General features: G+C 49.1%; 1 long non-coding RNA gene across 1 annotated transcript; it reads right to left on the reverse strand.

Annotated features, from left to right (window-relative positions):
- Window position 1: 1 nt before the first annotated feature.
- LOC116810215 (uncharacterized) lies at window positions 2-1,741 on the reverse strand. The gene is made up of 3 exons (XR_004370237.2): window positions 1,631-1,741; window positions 495-583; window positions 2-31 (listed from the first exon to the last, which is right to left on the reverse strand). It is a non-coding gene; the product is annotated as an uncharacterized LOC116810215 (long non-coding RNA).
- Window positions 1,742-3,815: the final 2,074 nt, after the last annotated feature.

Raw genomic sequence — 3,815 nt, forward strand, 5'->3', positions numbered from 1 at the left:
GTGATTCCACTTCATCACTGAACTGCTCAGGCTGGGGAATATGTGTGGGTGTGCAGATAAAAAAAAGTTTTGTTATTGATGCAAAATTGTACATCTATACACAGAATACATGGCTATTTCTGGTCATAACTAAGCCTAAAGACATTTCTCCAACTCTATGCTCTATGCCCAATAAGGTTACTCCACCCACAGGGAGGTTACTGTGAGAAAAGTGACGCACGAGGACTTTGGAAGCTATTATACTCTGTATTGGAATAGATGTGTACAATCTGTCATTAACGAACAAAGCATGAGAGAGAAGTCATGGGCAAAAGCTGAAGAACACTAGAGGAAAAAAAAATCCTCCAGAATCCATGTTTCCTTCATCAGATGCCATCATCATTTTTTATGAGCAGGAAACACCTTTATCAGCATGTCCACACGAATGCAACAACACTATCACAAAAATTAATTTCTGCTCATAGAAAACATCGAATTAACGTTTAAGCACTCACCAGCATAGGCCCAATCACTTCAGGAGGCTCTACATAGCGTCTTGGTCTAGGCCGATAGGTCGATCTTCTTCGCCAACTCATATTTCACACTGAAAACAGACAACCGTGATTGGGAACATGCGCTCGAGAGGGCTGCTATATTCGATCACTTCCATGGATAAATGTTAACTTGCCGTTTTAATTTTGAAAATACTCTCAAAATAAGTCCCGGAGTTAAGCATACGTGTGTACGCTGTCTGAGTGCCTACAAAGCCATTTATGCTGGCCAAACTGGCAGAGCAATCATCTTAAGGCGTGTGGCAAAAGGCAGAGGACATTTTTTTCTAAATTTCTTTTGGACACGCGGTCTCCTCGCTGTGTTGCTCAGGCTGGAGTGCAGCGGCGTGATCACAGCTCACTGCAGCCTCGACCTCCCGCTCAAGGGATCCTCCCACCTCCGCGTCCTGAGTAACTGGGACTACAGGCGAGCGCCACTGCGCCCCGCAGACAGAGGTCATTTCTGATGAGGTTTAGTTTCACAAGTGGACTCCCCACGAAAACACTAGTGAATCACAATTCTCGTGATTGCTGCTTTGGGCACACTCCCACTTCCTAGGGCCATTCACCCCTCCTCACAACAAGTTTGGTTGGACCGCACTGCCTCGCCCACTCTTTCCCGCTGTTTTCGGACCTTCCATGGCGGAGGTGAGACCTTGCAGTGCTTCTCACTGGGTGGCTCCGCACTCCACACCGCTGGGGGGCGCTCACCAGGCCGCAGCCTTCCCAGGTGCCAGGTCCCTTCTTTACCACCCGCCTCGCCCCCGCCAGGGGCCCCATTCAGGAAATCTGCCCTGTGGCGTTGGGGGTTCTCGGCACCTCGGGACTTCCATCCCCCCAACAGCACTCACCCCATCTTCACCTGAGCCCCTGACCGCCTCCCCTCCGCGGCCCACCTTCCTCCTTCCTCCCTGCCCAGGCCCCTTCACGACCACGAAGCCCCTGGTGGCCTCACAGCCTGTGAAGGGAAGGAGGACGACCTCGTGGCCCTTCTCCCTCAGAGGCCACAGACCAGGAAGCGGGACCCGCCTGACCCACCCGAGGCCCTCTCCACCCTCACTCACACTTCAGCCCCCGGGATGACTGGCCCGCACACCTACCAGATGAATCTCAGTAGAGGAAAAGGAGTCCCCACGTCAGGAACCAGACCGCACTGCCTCACAGCTCCCTGGCGTTCTGCACGTGAGCGAAGGGGCGGGGCAGAAGACGCCCAGTGAACATGCGCACTGAGGCGGGAGCCCAGGGAGCATGCGCGGCTGGGGGCTGGGGAGGGCTGCCGTTCCCAGTGCCACGCCCCAAACCCTCGATTCCCGTCCTCACTGAGGATGAGGGAATCTCACCTCCCTCTGCTGTTTCCTATGCCTCTGGGACTCAAGTAGTGCTCCCCTCAAAACTCACCCCATCTTCAACTGAACCCCACCCCCAACCCAGGGCCCTCTCTTGCCCTGGTCCCACCATGGGGACAAGGACCACTGTGACTGGCTGGGAAGTCAGGTAAACCACCTGCGAAAACAGAACTAGCAACCTACCCCAAAAGGAAATTGTTCAATGTGAACAAGTCAGAGAAACAGACTGAAAGAAAAATGAATACAATCGCTAGGACCCGTGAGAAAATACTAAAATGATATCTATCGTTTGTAGCATTAGAATCACAGAAGGAGAAGAGACAGTATCAGGGAAACAGGACAGCCAGAGTGACACCATGTGAAAATAAACTCCGTCTTGAAAATAGCAAGATACATAGTCCCACCAGTCACAACCCATGGTCCTAAGATGTTTGGAGTTGAGAAAACAGATGAAAGGTACCTCCAAGGACATGCTCCCACAGCAGCGGAAAGTGCAGGGTTCCCAATACCCATTAACAATATATGCTTTCAACAGAATTATGCTTTCATGGACTTACACACTGGTAAGTCAAGGATAGTTTTCTTTAAATCAATAGAATGATAAATGTCATCATGCCCTTAGCCCACCCGCACAAAGGCACAGATTAAGTTTAGTCTTTATACAGATAAGACCCCTATATAAGAAAAACCAGACCAGTCCAAGGCTCACGCCTGTAATCCTAGTATTTGGGGAGGCTGAGCTGGCCAGATCACCTGAGCTCAGGACTTCGAGACCAGCCTAAGCAACATCAGAAAAATCTCATCACTACAAAAAAACAAAAAAACATCAAAAAATTAGCTGGGCATGGTGGCATGTACCTATAGTCACAGCTACTCAGGAGGCTGAGGGGGGAGGAGCACTTGAGCCCAGGAGGTCAAGGCTGCAGCGAGCTCTGATAACACCACCGAACTCCAGCCTGGGTGACAGAGTGAGACCCCGTCTCAAGTTTTAATAATTGAACCTAAAAACGTACAAATTTATCAATCGAATTCACTAGATTAACACATGAACGGGAAAAAATGCTGTGGTAATCGAAATAGATGCACTGTTTGATGACAATCAACATATATTCAAATGAATACTCTCAGCAAATTTATAACAGAATGGAATGACTTACTCTGATAAAGTCCGTCTGCAGAAAAAAGACAGCAAATAGGATGGGGAAATGTTGAAATTTTTCGGTTTCTCATCAGGGATAAGACAAGGACGTCCACTGTCACCCTTGTAACAGGTGGGTCTAAGCAATGCCATAAAATCAGAAAAGGAAATAAAACTCTTTACAATGGCAACAACAGGCCCGGCACGGTGGCCCACGCCAGTTAATCCCAGCTTTGTGGGAGGGGAGGTGGGTGCATCACTTGCACTCGAAAGTTCAAGAACAGCCTGGGAAAGATGGCAAAACCCCGTCTCTACAAAAGTTACAGAAGGAAAAAGAAAAAAAAATGGCAGAAACAAAATTGTTCTTATTCAAGGATGATACGTTTCTGTATGTTGAAGACTGAAAACGATCTAGAAGTAAACTTTAGAATTCATAAGCATATTTCACAAGGCTGCTGGATAGAAAACCAATATGTAAGAATTATGTCTCCGCCAGGCGTGGTGGCTCAGGCCTGTAACCCAAGCACTCTGGGAGGCCGAGGCGGGTCAATCATGAGGTCGGGAGTTCAAGAGCACCCTGGCCAAGATGGTGAAAGCCCATATCTGCTAATAACACAAAACTCAGCCAGGCGTGCTGCTGGGTGCCTATAATCCCAGCTACTCGGGAGGCTGAGGCAAAGAACTGCTTGAATCCGGGAGACAGGGTTGCAGTGAGCAGACATCGCGCCACTGCACTCCAGCCTGGGCAACAGGGCAAGACTCCGTCTCAAAAGAGAAAACAGAAAGAAAGAAAAAAAAAAA

Source organism: Hylobates moloch, unplaced genomic scaffold, assembly GCF_009828535.3.
Source record: "Hylobates moloch isolate HMO894 unplaced genomic scaffold, HMol_V3 SCAFFOLD_6617, whole genome shotgun sequence".
NCBI classification, from domain to species: Eukaryota; Metazoa; Chordata; class Mammalia; order Primates; family Hylobatidae; genus Hylobates; species Hylobates moloch.